At 45.8% G+C, this 16,601-nt stretch overlaps 1 protein-coding gene across 1 annotated transcript in view; it reads right to left on the reverse strand.

The window, feature by feature from the left end:
* Positions 1 to 16,601, reverse strand: part of LOC114009121 (AT-rich interactive domain-containing protein 1B) — a gene marked incomplete at its 5' end in the record, with an annotated part of 326,383 nt that overhangs the window by 202,467 nt on the left and 107,315 nt on the right.

Here is a 16,601-nt window from a genome sequence, read left to right on the forward strand (position 1 = left end):
GAACCACGTGCGCACCAGGTCCATGGGCCCGGCACTTGCTGAAGGAAACTTCAGCTGGGAAACAGCAGCGGCGTCATGCCTGTGCTGATCAGCCTGTTCCGTCTCCTTTCATAGCGAAACGAACCACTCTTAGAGGAGTTGAAAAAAATCATGACAACCTCTATGGGGTGCACACTTCCATTTAGACACCAGCCCCTTGAAATCTGCAACACTGAACTAAGACTATGGAAGCAATCAGAAAAATGTTTTATGACTTTGTAGTTCACGTTTTGAAGCTTTCAAAGTTCAAAATCATTACATTCCACCAAAATCATCAATGCTATTGGTAACCAAAGAAGTTTTCACTTATTAAATACACTGACAAATAAAACCAAAACAAAATTTAGTGAGAATCTCTGCAAAGGGAACTTGTTCTACCTCAGCTCACTTTTGAACGTAAGAATTGTTTTAACTGAGGAAACATACAGAAAAGGTCCTAAACTATAACCTATGAGAATAATTCATATAAAACTTACAGCATGACTATAAAGGCTGTGATTGGCTGCTTTAATGAAGATATAAAATTTACATCCCATAATAGTCTCCAGCATTTTCTCCTTCAAAACTGTCTCTTTTTTTGGTATGTACTAATTTTCATCTCAAGATGATTAAATACAATAGGTAATTTAACAGACAATGAGAGAAGTATCAATATCAGAAAATAAAGAGTATATTCAAGCATCACGTTTATAAACAAGAAGTAAGCAGCTTCCATTTTGAAACCTCACTGTCATCTTTGGTTTTCTGTTAGTTTAAACCAATACACACTAGTATATATATACACGCACATATAAAAATTATTGCCATACTTACCTGCCACATATACAAAAAGTTGGGATTCTTTTTTTTTTTGGAGAGGTTTTTCACCATAGGGTGCGCTCGCCAGACAGACAGAGAGAGACATAGAGACAGAAAGTGAGAAATCCCCCCCCCCCCGGGGGATGGTCACGCCCCAATCCCTTCTCTTCTCCTCTTGGGATCTTGGGCACGCGCACACACACGCCCGGAGTGAGTTCTAAGCCACCGGGTCTGGGACGCGAACCGCGGTCGACTACGTGGGAGTCCAGCGATATAGCCATTATGCTAACTGCTGGTTCCCAAAAAGTTGGGATTCTTCACGAGAGTACGTGTTGTGACACCACCACACTGCACAGGGGCCAAGCCAGGAGGATGGGGCTTACACTTGGGGAATTATTTATCCACAGTATTTTTCTATATCTCATCCACAAACTTTGAACCTTTAAAGAGCTATGGTCTTAACGGTTTGTTTTTGTTTTTTTTTTTTTTGCCATTGAGCATCTGTGCTCACAAGAGAGAAACACTTCAGGAAGGTGGGAAATTATCCCTGGGTGACATGCTTTTGCCTCGATCCCGAGAAGGCAGGTGGGAAATCATCCCTGGGTGACATGCTTTTGCCTCGATCCCTTCTCCATTCTCTTCTCAGGATTTTGAGCATGCACCCCATGTGCCTGGCATGTTTTTCAAACGACAGGGTCCAAGACTTGAACCATGGAGTCAGCCATGTGGGATCTGACACCATACCCCATCATGCCACCTGTGGCCGCCCAGTCTTAACCTCGTATATGAGTCGAAGGCAAGTAGAAAACTGACTCACAAGCAACGGAAGTGTAAAAAGAGCTGTACACATTTGTTTCAGAATTTTGCAGTTAGGTGCTTCTTTCAACAGCTGTAGTGGATATTTATCGCCTGCCCACTAAGGACAGTAACCTCTGGTGGGTACTTTGGGATAATACAGCACAGAACACGGCAGGAAGGAAAACCATGGTGCCCCTCTTCCACAATGGGTACGTTAGCATAATACAGCACAGAACACGGCAGGGAGGAAAACAGGTGTCCCACTTCCGTAAGAAAGGAGCCAGGCAAATTGTCACCACAGGGGCCAGCAGGCGGCAGGGTAGTTAAGGTTCTGGACTCCCACCTGGACTCACACATGGCTGACCACAGTTCGAGTCTTGGATATGGCAGCTTGAAAAATAAGCCGGGCACGTGTGCACAGGTGGTAATAATCTTCCCCCTCTCCACCCCCCTCCGGGCCCGATGGGAGAATGGACTATGCCGTGGCCATCCTCCCTGGGGGGCGCTTTCTGACTTTCCCTCCCTCTTTCTCCCTCTGGTGAGCACATTCACCCTATGGTAAAAACTTTAAAAAAACAAAAAACAAAGCAGTCACCACAGACTATGTAGTATAAAGTACACGAGTACTTCAGTTTTCCTTTATTACAAAGTAAATTACACACTAAGGGCAACATGAGACAACAACAAAAATGCAGGCTAACTAAAATGTCAAGGATACTTTTGGGAAGAAATTGTAAAGGGAAGACATCCGCGTGGTGTCAGTTCACAGGCACCGAGCTATGCAGTGACAAGACAGACTGCCACCTCCAAGGGTCCCTCCATGAAGGTCACTGTTGAAAACAGTTTTAAAATGTACCTCTCCAGTGCTCGCTTCGGCAGCACATACACTAAAATGGGCCTCTCCACAATTTTCAATGTGTTACCTACCAAGTGTCTAAGTATAGATTAAGCCCTTTGTCCTTCACAACTGGAGCCTACCTTCTATAAACAGCACAATGCTTGGTCCTTAACCCCACCTTCCTGAGCTAGGTCTACATCTGCAACTGCATCTCTGCTGCATTGTGGGGGGCAGGGGGCAGGTGCGTTCCCTGTAGGGGCCATGACTTATTTAACCAGGTCTCCCCTGAGGTACACTGAGATGATTTCCAGACGTCCCCTCCCGAAATGGCACTACAGTGTGTACATCTTCATGTGAAATATTTCTCTTTGTGGGGGGAGAGGTTTTCGCTATAGGGCGCATGCGCTCGCCAGACAGAGAAAGACAGAGAGAAAGAAAGCGAGAAATCACCCCCCAGGGGGGATGGTCATGCCGCAATCACTTCTCCTCCATTCTCCTCCGCTGGCTCTGGAACACTGAGTAAGAGGGGCTTCTCCGGTGAGCACATGAAGCATGGGAGTGAAGTGTGAGGACCTGTACTTACTACCACTGCCACGCCGTGAGGGCAGGTGCCCTGAGCAGCCTCGTGGAGTCCTGCCTTAGCCAGGCCAGAGTAATTGCTTTGCTCCTTTTCTCTTGCTGCTTTGGAAACTTCTATCATTAATTCCAACTCCTACAGAAAACAGGAAGTGCGCCGGCATGGAAGATGTGGTAGTGGAAGCGGAAGATGGGCCCACCCCCAGGAGAGAGGATGCCTAGGGGCCACAGGGGCTCACAGGCCATGAGAGCATCCCAGTGCTGAGGACATTCAGAGTGATCCCTCCCTTTCATTTCTTTCTTTATCTACTTTGTAAATCACTTTAAAGTATCCTTTTGAAAAGGAAAGCAACATAAATTTATGAACAAATGAACAAACAAAAGCCCACAGGCCAATGGGGAGCCGATGAGAGGACTCCAACCACTCGGTTCTGTTCTTTATCCTCCATTCACTCCTTCCTTTTGCCTGCCCGTTAAACTCTGCTGACACCCCTACCCTCACCCAAGCACTGCATGGACCTGGCCTGACGACATCTCCCGAACCCCCACTTCAAGAATGGCACACTCACCCACCTCCCCCGCCATCTTGGGGACACCCCAGTGGACGGAAGATGAACCAGGACAGCCGACATTTGCAAGGCCAGTTGTTGCAGGTCTGCACTTCCTGACGTCACAAGACAGTCCCTGTCCTGACGGCGAGGCGAGTGTGCCTGTGAAGCAGCCTGCATGGCCTGGGGACGCCGACCAGTGCAAGAGCGTCTTGAAAGACAGTCTTCCTCCCGCAGTAACAACCCCAAGAAGCAGAAGGCTGCGGCTCCTGCTAACACCTAGTAAGAGATTTCATTCCATCTTTTGCCTGTTTAGGTGCTATCATAGCATTCATGTATTTTTCTAAATTCCCTTTACAAAAATTATAACCCTAAATATTTTATATGTGAGACACTTCCCAAACACTCAACCCGAATACCAATCATAAATAAAGAATATTAAAATTTTAAAAATGCTCTTCCATGCACTTGCATGCAAGGCTACTCTTCCTACCACTTGCCACCATCAAACGTTACTAAAACCCCACAGGAGGGGCCAGCAGGTGGGTGGTGGTGAAGGCAGCTGCATTCCCACAGGGCCCACCGCAGCTGGAGGTGTGTGCCAAAGTCTCAAGAGAAGAATGGAGGAGAAGGGATTGCGGTGGCCATCCCCGCCCCCTGCCATCTCTTACCTTCCCTCCGTCTATTTTCTCTACCACAAGCTCGTGCTCTATGGCCAAAACCTTAAAACAAATGAACAAACAAAAGCCCACAGGCCAATGGGGAGCCGATGAGAGGACCCCAACCACTCGGTTCTGTTCTTTATCCTCCATTCACTCCTTCCTTTTGCCTGCCCGTTAAACTCTGCTGACACCCCTACCCTCACCCAAGCACTGCATGGACCTGGCCTGATGACATCTCCCGAACCTCCTCTTCAAGTCCCATCTCTCCTAGCTGCGCTCCCAACGGCATGTGCAGGGAGTGCCCGGCACTCAGCACCTTGAGCAATGGATCTCCTAATCGCCTCCCCCAAGTCTGCTCCTTCTCCTCCAGGTCCCCACCATGCCAGAGGCCTCACCGCAAAGGAGACTTCTCCCAGTCAAGGCACACAGCCAGTATTGCCTCTGTGATCCATACACCCTGAAGCATCAAAACCCCCCAGCTGCTCTTGACCCAGAAGCCAATGCCCAAGCTCGGGTCACTGGGCCCTGCAGCCTCCAGCCCACTGCACAGGAGAGTGCGGCCCCCTACAGAGGAGGCGAAGGCCGCGGTGAGCCCCCAGGACCACTCTCTGCAGCTGCCAGCACCACTCCCACTCCGCCACTCAGCAGTTAGGATGTGCAGGCCACTGAGCCACAGCCTCGGCCACCATATCGCAGCCTAGGCACAAGGGATGCCTTCCTTCTTCAGTGTCGGCTGGGCATCTGAATGCCCCCTAAGATGCTGCTCGAAATTAACTCCACCATCTTCCCAAAAAACCACCTGGAACTGCCTTTGGGTGGACTCCTCCCAAGGAACCACAGTGCTGTGTTTAACTATTTGTCCGTCAAACTCTCCACTGGCCTCTTCTCTCCCTGTGGGATGGAAGCTGTTCTCTGGATTCCCAGTGCCCTGCACTGATGGGTCCCTAACAAAAGTCAGGAGGATGACAGACAGACTGGCTTCTGAGAACTCACACTGAGAGTGAGACACAGCACTGCAAAAATAAATGTACAAGCACAAACACATAAAACTGAACAAAACTTGGGCTCGTGTCCAAGAATATTTATCATGTTAACAGCTACACTGCCTGGTAGCAATGTGCTACAGAACACGTTTTGTTTGTTTCAGGCGGTGTTAGGGGAATGACTGCAAAAGAATGCAGTAAAAACACCAGAAACCAAGAGGCGTTAGTCTACGGACAGCACCGATGGCACCACTGAAGAGGGGAAAATCAAGACAGTCTAGGCTTCCCAGTGATCAGATCATCAATGGAGTGCTCTGCCAACACACACACACACACACACACACACACACAATGAAATGAAGCCCGGCTTCAGTGCGCAGCCAGTACTGGACTGCAGTGGTGAAAGTCACATGGCCTACCACGGGTTCAGATCCCTGGCCCACAGGGAGTTCTGAAACAAGCAGGGCTCGTACTCAGAAGCCCAAGATCCTGACAAGCTGGAGAGCTGGACAAAGGGGGTTGCAGTGTGTTGAAATCCGGTCAAAGGTGCTTCTCCCCCCCACTTCTCTCTCTCTCTCTTTCTGGAATGAGAACTTTTTTCTCTTTATGTTTTTGCCATACAGTGCATGTACCTGCCACAGAATGACAGTGAGGGAGAAAGGGAGAAATCACCGCCTAAGGGATGGCCATGCCTCAGTCCCTTCTATCCCATTCTCCTCCTGGGATTCTGGGTATGCACAAACACATCCAGCATGATTTTCATACCACCAGGTTCAGGACTCGAACCACAGATGTCCATGTGAGAGTCCAGTGCCTTAACCACCATGCCTCCTGCTGGCCCCAATAAAATAAGCTTGATAAAGCTGAGAGATCAAACTACCAATTTATAGGAAATAACAAGGATGGGGGGGTACAGATAGTGGGGTGGTGCTAAAACTGCAAGGCAATTCCACATAGGAAGAGTCTCAGTTCAAATCCAGAGACCTCCCTGAGAGAGTGGGACATGCACTTGCCCACAGTCTGGCTGAAGGCCGGGGGTTAATCATGGCATCAGGACCCTGTCGAAGGTGCTAGGCATCAGTCTTTTATCTCTCTCTTACTCGTGGGAAAAAAATCTGTCTCTCTCTTGCCACTGCATGTGCTCTATGGCAATCAATCAATCATTCAAATCATAGTGTGTCAATCAATAAATCCCAGGTTGTGGGGATGACAACTGACCCAGTTTCTTCAACAAGTAGCAATAGGAAAAACGAAAAGGAGAGAAGAAGATAAGTGGATGGAGGGAAAGCCTAGAAATGAAGAAATTTCAAAATACCCACCTGTGCCCAGTCCCTGGGGCACAGGCAATAGGGTACTACTGCATGAGAGAGGAGCCACGTGGGAGGCCCTGGTTCAGATCCTGGGTCGGCCTGATCAGCCAGGTGTGCTCAGGTACAGGATCCTGGCAGGCCGGGAGGGAGGGGGAGCACAATGGCATGGAGGGGCCCTGTCCCAGGTGGTCTCCCTCCCTCCCTCCCACTTTAATAAAAGGAAAGAATAGAAAACAAAGAGAGAAGGAAAGAAACTTTTAAATACATACATGCATACATACATGTATATCAGTTGTAAGACTGAACTTTATTTGAATGATTCAAATTATCTCACAATGTAAATGAAACAAAAAACATTTATTCCGCTTATGAGACTACTACTAAAAACTTATACACTGAGTAATTGACATGAATTATATATATTTTTTTCTCTTTTTTTTGGAGAGGTTTTTGCTATAGGGTGCATGTGCTCACCAGAAAGAGACAGAAAGCAAGAAATTACCCCCCTAGGGGGGATGGCCATGCAGCAATCCATTATCCTCCATTCTCCTCTAGGGATCTTGGGCACACATGCACACACGCCCGGCGTGAGTTTAAGCCACCGGCTCTAGGACTCGAACGACGGTCGACTACATGGGGGTCCAGCGACATAGCCATTATGCTAACTGCTGGTCCCAGACATGAATTATATTTTAAATGTGGTAACTATATTATGTTTTTTCACCTTCTTTATCTTTTAGAAGAAGTGCATATTTAGCATGTAAATGACTTACCAATTAAATACCAGTATGTACCAATTAAATAATACCACATCTGGGAGTGACTTCTAAATAACACGACCAGCGGGGCCTGTGGGGGGCAGGGGGGCGGGTACGCATGAATCAAGACTGGCCATCAACTTCTGAGAGCAGACACACGTGAGGCTCCTATACCACTGTCAACTTCATGTCTGAAAATCTATGTTTATGCTTGAAATTCTCCACTTCAATGACAGCAGTTAACCGTATGAAAGACTACTTTGGAAATTGAGAAGCGGGGTGGACGTCCACTCTGACTTTCATCTGAAACACCTCAATAACTTCCTAACTGCCTTCAGCCCCTCCCCTGTGAAAACCCATTAAACATAAGCGCTAATCTCTCTGTTTAATGCCCCCTCAATTTTACCTTGAATGTGTTCACTGCGCTGTTCAATCCTAACACTCAGCTGTCTTAAACAAAAACTCCCTCCATCGTCCTAAGCAAAGTAACCACACCAACTTCATTTTTCCCTTGGATCCAGAGTGAAACCTGCCCTTCGAAGGGACACAGTGATCCTTGCTCCATCTCATCTCCGGAGCTCAGCTCGTGACCCTAACCTCAGCCCTGTGTTATTTCACAGGCTCCAAAAGGCCTTTTGCAGCCACAGGTCCCTCCTAAAGACCTCAACCCACTGAGTCAGACAAGTCCTAATTCGATTTCCAACTTAGCTATTCACTAACTGTGCCTCCTGAGCCCATCGGCCCCGGCTCCACAAGCCTGACAGGGTGGAGGGCCCCGTGTGGGCAGGTGTGCACTGCGCCCCTTCCCACCTCGGCAGGTGATGCGCCAAGGCACTGTCAGCGGGGACTTCCCCCGTCGCTTCCTGATCAGTGCTGTTCCTTACCTGTCTGGATAGTGACAAATCACTTTCATTCTTCCTAGTCCGCATCAATACAACACTCTGCGCTTTCCCTTCTCCTGCTTCAAACTTTCAGTTTAGATGAAACATCACATGACCAAAGCTGACATGGTGTTTTACTGTTACTGATTCCACTAGCCAATTTGAAGCTTAAGGCCACATTGCCACTAATAACGTATATATTGATGAGCCAAAGGCAAAATACTCATATCACTATTTATTTTGTCAATTCAAAGGAATAATCATCTCTCGGTTTTTGGTTTTTTTTTTTAAAGACTGACTTGTACTAGCTACTTCACGATACTTTCTTGCTGATGAGTCTCAATAATCCTAACAGCATATTCCTCCGGATAAAACGTCTCCAGGCAGCAGTGGGACCAGCAGTTAGTGTAATGGCTATGTCGCTGGACTCCCACGTACTCGACCGTGGTTCGAGTCCCGGACCCGGCGACTTAAACTCATGCCGGGTGCGTGTGCGTGCATGCCCAAGATCCCGAGAGGAGAATGGAGGAGAAGGGATTGCGGTGTTGCCATCCCCCCTGGGGGGTGATTTCTCGCTTTCTGTCTTTCTGTCTGTCTCTGTCTGTCTGGCGAACGCATGCGCCCTATAGCAAAAACCTCTCAAAAAAAAAAAAAAAAAAAAACACGCCTCCAGGCATCAGGAATGGTGGGGTGGCCTGTAATTCACCAGCAGGAAGCACCATGCCGGGAGGAGAGAATCAAGACCACAGCGATGCCAGCAATGCCAGGAGACGTCTCCCCCATGCTAACCCAGGTAGGCCTGGAGGCTGCTACTTTGATATTAAGACGCAGAAAAACTTAACTTTGTCTTCTTTCAGTTTTCACAAAACATCTTCCTAAACTACCAGTGGGTCCAAGGGAAGCCACACGCTTATCTAAAATCACATTTCATAAAACAGCAAAAAGAAACATGAAGGCAATCAAAGAGTTAAAGACTAAAGTAATTAAGATCATAAATAACAAATTTATTTTAATAAATTCACAAAGCTAAGTGAGCCACAGTAAATGTTCAGCTCTCTGTGCTTTGCAGGGGAAAGTAATCAATATAGCATCTAAGAATTCCAGCTCCCTAACTTATCACGGAAACAATTCCTTCCCTTATCCCAAAACAAAAGCACACCACATACAGATATCTGCCTTTCAAGATAAAGGAAACCATCTCTTGGTTGTATGAATGATTTTGATATACTGCATTTCAGCAACTGGCATGGTGTCTGGGGATATTTAAGAGTTCAATAAATGCCAGTCGTTGTTATTTATATCATTTACAAACATACTTAATGTGAATCAAAATGTTAATTCGACTACTAGGACTGTATGGAGCGGTCAGGACACTGAGGACAGCATGGAGGAAGCCATGAACTGTGACACCAGGGCCGACCACCTGCCAGGCCCTCTGCTAAGTGCTTTTTCCTTCAGAACTGCCTTGACCTTCACAGTGACCCCATGGTGTCAGTAGTTTTACTGATAAAGAGACTAACACGGAAGTGAGTAACGTGGCCTGGTGGTGCTCTGGCAGGCGCTGGGCGAGGACAGAAACAGTGCAGTCTTTCTCCGGTCTATGAACGTGACTTTCCCACTCTGCATTCCCCTGGATCTGGTCCAGTTTCAGAAATCTACCCCCCAGCTGACAAATCCCAGTCCGAGGCTGGAGCCCAGGAATCAGACTTAGTAACCAACTACCCAGACTTGCTTGGAAATTTGGAAAAATGCTAGTAACACCGAGTGTACAGTGTTTTCACTAAGTTACTGTTTGGTAAGAGATTCGGCACAAACTCTGCTGTCTTGTGAGCGAGGGCTGAGGTAGCAGGCCGCTCCTGCTGTGAGGTGGGCAGCCTTCCTTACCTGTCCCACTTTAGCCAGGAAGGTCCTTAGCGTCTCTTTGTGGCCCACCAGCTCTGAGATGCACTGCGTCTCACCTCTCCGAGGTCTGATTCTTAGCTGCCACAACCCGAAGCCATGTCTGGCCAGACCAAGACGTAGACTACACTTGGCACAGAAGCTACAGACCCGGAGGCCTCAGCAGGGACTTTCTAAACTAGGAAAGCATCCCAACACTTCCTAACCGCTGTGGAACCGTAACTTTCCTTTGGGACCAGAACTTCTGACCTTGGACTGAGAGCCCTTTAAAAACTCTCTGAAATTATAGCAAACTGTGTGATGCATGTATTTTTCTAGGCAGAAGGACCAATAATTTTCACTAGATTATCAAAGACTTCTAAAAGTTGAAAGGGTAAGAACTAACAGATAAAGTCAACAGTTGGTGTCACCAGAATGGAGAACGACATAACTTCATGAAGGTTTATAAAACCATACTAACTTCAAATAACCGTACTTGACGTTAAAAACTTTTCCTAAATAAGTGAAATAAAAATAAAACTACTCAAGTATTCTCAAACATACAGACTGAAGAATTTCCAAATGCACTGTTAGTCTCCAAATTAAATATGCAGCAAGAATTCAATTTGCTCAGCTAACTCCAGGCTAAGGGTTATCCATACAGGACACCCTGCATTGTTAGACGCACACGTTAATTAGAAGAATAACATGAGGGCCGCAAGTTGCATAGCGGCAACCTGCTAAAACAGAATTTATGATACTCATATGCTGTACGAGCAGATACAGAGTTTGCTTTTGCCAAAGAGAGTGAAATAAAGAGGCACAAAGATCCAGCCCCCACCTCGCCTTGCCAGCTCATCCCAAAACTGTCCAGGGAGTCATTTTTAAAAACTGTCTCATTTCTCTGTGAAACGCCAATGGAGTGAAGGCTGGAAGAACCAAAGGGAAGAAACTTTAAAAGCCTAGGGGAAAGCCATAGATGAAACAGGATGATCTAGAAGATTCTGTTGGTTTACACTGTACCCATAAAGCTTTCAAAATGCAACATGTAAAAAGCAAAAAGGATTCTGGTTTTTGTTTTGCCATAAACATATATTACTTTGATAACTTATTAAAAGATATTAAAATGGATCATTTGATCTACAAAATTAATTCTTTCTCCACTTTAGTTTTCATGGTTAAGAGCAGACTTAAAAAAAAAAAAAGAATTATTTAACTTTCTCTCTTTCTTCCTTTAAATTTGACCAGTGAGCGGCAGAGTAAGAGAGAGAGGAAAGTGAGAAAGCAAGCCGCCAGGCCCGGGACTCAAACCAAAGTCGACTATGTGGGAGTCCAGTGCCCTTAACCACCATGCCACTTGCCGGCCCCAAGCGCAGATTTTTGAGACTAAAAAACAATTCAACTTCTGATTACCATCAGGCCTATAAATCTGTGGCAGTAGGAAGCCCAAAGATATTCCTTTTCTAAGAAAGGGCAGAAAATCTGAAATTTTCATAGAGTGCTTTACAATTTTCAAATAGATAAATATATTCCAGTTAAGTGTTTTGGTTATATAAAAAAAAAAAAAAAATTACCTTTAAAGAGTCAAATAAGGGCCAGCAGGTGGCATAGCACTTAGGCCAATGGATCCCACATGGCTAGTTTCACAGTTCAAGTCCCGGACCTGGCAGCTTGAGAATCCCACCAGGCACATGTGCCTCTGTGCCCAAAATCCCAAGAGAATGAAGGAGAAAAGATAATGGCATGGCCATTTCCCCTCAGGAGTAATTCTAACTTTCTCTGTCTCTCTCTCTCTGTCTTTCAATGGTGAGCACATGCAACCTATAGCAATAAATAAATATTCAATCAAATTTCTTTTGGAGAAAGAAAAACAAAACTGTAGGAATTTGAGCTGCAATCAAATTACATCAATATTAAGGTAATTTTTTTTTGAAGACGTTTTTGCTATAGGGCACGTGAGATCGCCAGACAGAGAGAGACAGAGAGACAGAAAGTGAGAAATCACCCCCCCAGGGGGATGGCCACGCCACAATCCCTTCTCCTCCATTCTCCTCTCGGGATCTTGGGCGCACGCGCCCAGCATGAGTTTTAAGCCACCGGGTCCGGGACACAAACCACGGTCGACTACATGGGAGTCCAGCGACATAGCCATTACACTAACTGCTGGTCCCTTAAGGTAAATTTTGTGACCTCGATTATCACCTCCAAATGTGGATATTTAAAATGATTATTTTTAAAAGAGGTATTTCATATCACTATAAGATCAAGATGGAATGCAACGTCTTCCAAAATAAATCAGTTAAAATAGAAACAAAAAGTTCTACTAAAGTAAATTTTATTTTGAAGGCCAGAGGTGGTACAGTGGTTTAGGTGCTGAACTTTCACATGGTTAACAGTAGTTCGAGTCCTAGACCCAGCAACTTGAAAATCATGCCGTGCACATGTGAATACGTGCCAAAAATCCCAGGAGAATGGAGGAAAAGGGGCTGAGGTGTGGCTATCCCCCTGGCGGGGAGGTGGGTGGGTGACTTCTCACTTTCCCTCTCACTTTGTCTCTTCCTTGGTGAGTGCACACACACTACGGCAAAAGCCTTTAAAAAAAAAAAAGGTAAATTTTATTTCTGTAGCATTCTTTTGGTCAAAATAAACATGTGAAAATTTCCAAGGACAGTGAGGTATATATTCATTCTGAAGTCAACTTCCCTACCGCTTTCCTATGAGGAAAGCAAACGTGAGAACCACAGCACTGAAGTGAGAATGATACTCCAAATATGTGGCAACTTGTCACAGTAAGGCCCAGGGTCCTGAAATCTGCCGTGTGATACACCAACAGGTTCTTTGTGGACTCCCTGGGGTTCTAAGGGAGGCAGAAATGGTCTCTGCATGCCTCTGAGTGCTTGAAGGAAGGGTGTTTATCAATCAACTCCAAAAGACTGTGCGATTTACACAGCAAATCTCCGAGAGGGTCCCTGTATCAGCAGCGGTAACACTAACGTCACCTGGGGACATACTGAATATAAAACATACCAGCCATAGCCCAAGCTACAGAATCACAAACTCAGGGGATAATGTCCAGCTGTGTGTGTGTGTGTGTGTGTGTGTGTGTGTGTGTGTGCGTGTGCATGTGTGTAAGTTTATTTCCATGAGTGAAAGAGAGAGCGCGTGTGTGCACATCCACACCAACAGGGTCTTGACACTGACCCACACCCAGCCTCAGCCGGGCTCAGATGGTAGAAACACGCACATGGGCATACTCAGGGAAGTCTCCAGGCACAAACCTAGAACCTCCCAATAGGGATCGGCCTCACAGAGTTATCACATTTCACTGCAGCACAACTGCATTTTCACAAAGCTTCCAGGGAATTCTAATGAACAGGAAAATTTGAAAAGGCCTGGGTTAACACATGAAAAGGCCCACAACAATGGCCTTCGGGCTTGAAGCCACATGCATCTTATTGTAAATAGCAATAAAGGAGACAGTGAACCCTGTAAATTAAAGTTAAATGTGGCTGGGATGAAGCCTAAGCCCCACCAGGCTTCCCCTGCCATGTGACCTCCTAGAGAGATTAGTAATAAATGAGATAAGAGCATGAGCCATGCGAGGGCAGAGACGCACCTGGAAGCACCAGTCAGCACTTCCGCACGCCAGCGGCACTCAGCCTTTGATACGTATCCAAATACAGATTCTCGGCTTCCCCGGAAGAGAACAGTTCTGGGGTCAGAGAACTTGAGCCGCCACCCCAACCAATTCTGGTGCAGGTGACCTCCTTCCCGTTTTCTTCTTCCAGAAAAACAGCTGTAACTTATCCAACATCTCCCTAACTCAACTTCCTGGCTACATCCATTTTTGACCTCCCACGGCAGATAACACAAACAAGCCCAATCCAAGAAAAACCAGTTAGGAAACTGGGGCTGGTTCTGTTCTCTTCTTTCTACAAAAAGGGTGCCATGGCTCACACTAGCAAATTCGAACAGTAAAACTATGTTCGAACACCTGCAGAAAATCTTCCTCTGGAGTAATAGCGCCTGGTACTCAAGACTGTCTTAAATGAAAGCAACTGGTGAAGAAAGATCTTCAGTGTATATATAAATTACATTTTATGTCATTTTCATACTTAAACATATTCCAATGAGCATGATTAAGACAAGTGAAAGCAGCTGAGAGTAGCAAAAAACTCAGGAAAAAAAGTAATTCCCCAATCTCCCATGTGTCAATATAAACATCAAGGAAAGAGGAGGGAACTGTATGGATAAATACAATGAGCCTTGAAGACACGGTTAACTGCATATCCTACTCAACTTCACCCCTCAGTACCTACCTCATGGCAGGGTGGGGCTGTATCAGGGAGGAGCAGCTGCAGGCCCAAGGGAGCTGCAGGGGTCCAAAGAGACCTCGGGTGACAGTGTCAGTTCTATAACACCTTGGCTCAGATGAGAAGGGCTCTCCCTCAGTGCCATGCCTGGAGCCCGGGAGCTAAGAACCAGAGACCATGACAAGAGTCCACCCATGGGTCAGAGCATTCGATTAAACTCCGTAAATCCTTCTCTGGTGGAAGTGGTGATAGACATGGGGAAAGGAGGAAGGAGGGTGGTGTAAAAGCTCGCTTCCCACTGGCTGAGCTGGAAAAAGGGAAGGCTTCAGACTTCAGAACTTAACTGGTCTTCAGATTAGATTTGATCAGAATATTTCAAGATTTTCCTTAGCCTTTCATGAAATGCATATTAAATAGTGCAGATTTTGCTTTTCTATTCTGCCATGGTAGAGAGTCAGGACCAGCTGGTATTACTAACCGCACATTTCTGAAAGGCCTGTTCCCAGCTAAACAGACATCCTGTGGTGTCTGGAATATTCCAAACCAGGACCAAGATACCCAGACAACTCTAGGCCTATCTGTGCCTCTAAGTTGTTCTTCCTAGGAAGAGTTACCATATCTTTCTAAAATTACGTGATATTGTTATTGCTGGGGCCAGCAGGTGGTGTAGTGGTTAAGGTGCTAGACTCCTACGTGGTTGACCATGGTTCGAGTCCTGGACCTGGTGGCTTGAAACTCATGCTGGGCACATATGTGCATGTGCCCAAAACCCCAAGAGGAGAAGGAATTGCAGAATGGCCATCACGGGGGGGGGGGGAAGAGGTGGGAGCGCGCAGGGGGGGGGGGGGGGGGGAATTTCATGCTTTCTGTCTTTCTTTCTTTCCAGTGAGAAAGTACATGCATCCTATAGTAAAAATTTTCTCAAAAAAATAGATTGTTATTAATATGCAATTCCTCACTGCTGGGTCTTGTTTTACATTGATTCCGCGAACTAGAAAAAAATTATTTTTAAGATGTTAAACATGAAAATGAATAGCATTATGAAATCATAATCCAATGCAAATACTTTCTCAGTTATACTTCAAAATATAAAAAGAATCACTGTCCAAAGTTTTTCATCAAAAGCTGGACATGCTTTAATACTGGAAGAGCTATGTATAAAATCTAAAGAGTTTTCCCTCGCTTATCTCCAAGACTATAAGTAAAAGCAAAGACAGACATGGTTGCAACTGAGTTTAGAATAATCCTGATTTCCACAGCAATTAAGGGGGGAAAAAATCATACCAAATTGCATCCCAACATTCTCAAAATGTTGTTCTTCACTCTTTACAGTGTGTTTTTTTTTCTATTTCCTTATTTAAGAAGCTTTCAGGGAAAAATGCTACTGAAATACACATAGAGACACACACCACTGACTGTTCTACACGGACTGAAACTGTCAGGGCAGCAAATTACACTCATATTCAAAACAAGTGTTGAGCTTTCACTATAGGTCTATCCCCCAAGGAAGAGAAGAGCAGAGAGAATAGGGACAACTCTGCCATCCCCACCCTGTGGCAGCAGACGTCACCCTGAGCGGGTAGATGTAGTGAAGGCTTCCCTCCTGCCTCTGGTCACACTAGTCATCAACCACCAATCTGTCCAGGAGGGGCCCTTGTCAGTCACCAGGTAACTTAAGAGCTCTCTCCTCACATACTCGCACTCTTCACATATGCAAGGAAAGTTCTCCCAGAAATGGTTTGAAGCCTTAGACATTACAGAGTAAGCAAGGAGAGGGCCAGCCAGTGGCGTGGTGGTTTAGGTGACTGGATCCAACATGGCCGACAGCACAGTTCAAGTCCCAGACATGGCATCTTGAAAACACACCAGGCATGTGTGCGTGTATGTCCAAAATCCTGAAAGGAGCAAAGGTGGAGAAAGGGCATGGCATCGCCCTGTCCCATGAGGGGTGCTTTCTATCTCTCTGAGAGCACATGTACCCTCCGGTAAAAATATTAAGAAAGAGATTCAAAATTCAAATCTATCCTAAGGCTTCTCTAGTAATCTCCTTGAAAACAAAGAATAACATTTACAATTTGCATCGCAATAGTTTGTATTATGAAGTAATTAACAGGCTCCTGTGTTAATAACCAAAAGCTAAGCAATTAATGACAATGAACTATAAATGTCCGGTCTTTGCTCTCATAATAAAATCATACGAAGCAAATGGAATGAGCACT

The sequence above is a fragment of the Tupaia chinensis genome, unplaced genomic scaffold, assembly GCF_000334495.1.
Source record: "Tupaia chinensis unplaced genomic scaffold, TupChi_1.0 Scaffold000468_1, whole genome shotgun sequence".
Taxonomy (NCBI): Eukaryota; Metazoa; Chordata; class Mammalia; order Scandentia; family Tupaiidae; genus Tupaia; species Tupaia belangeri.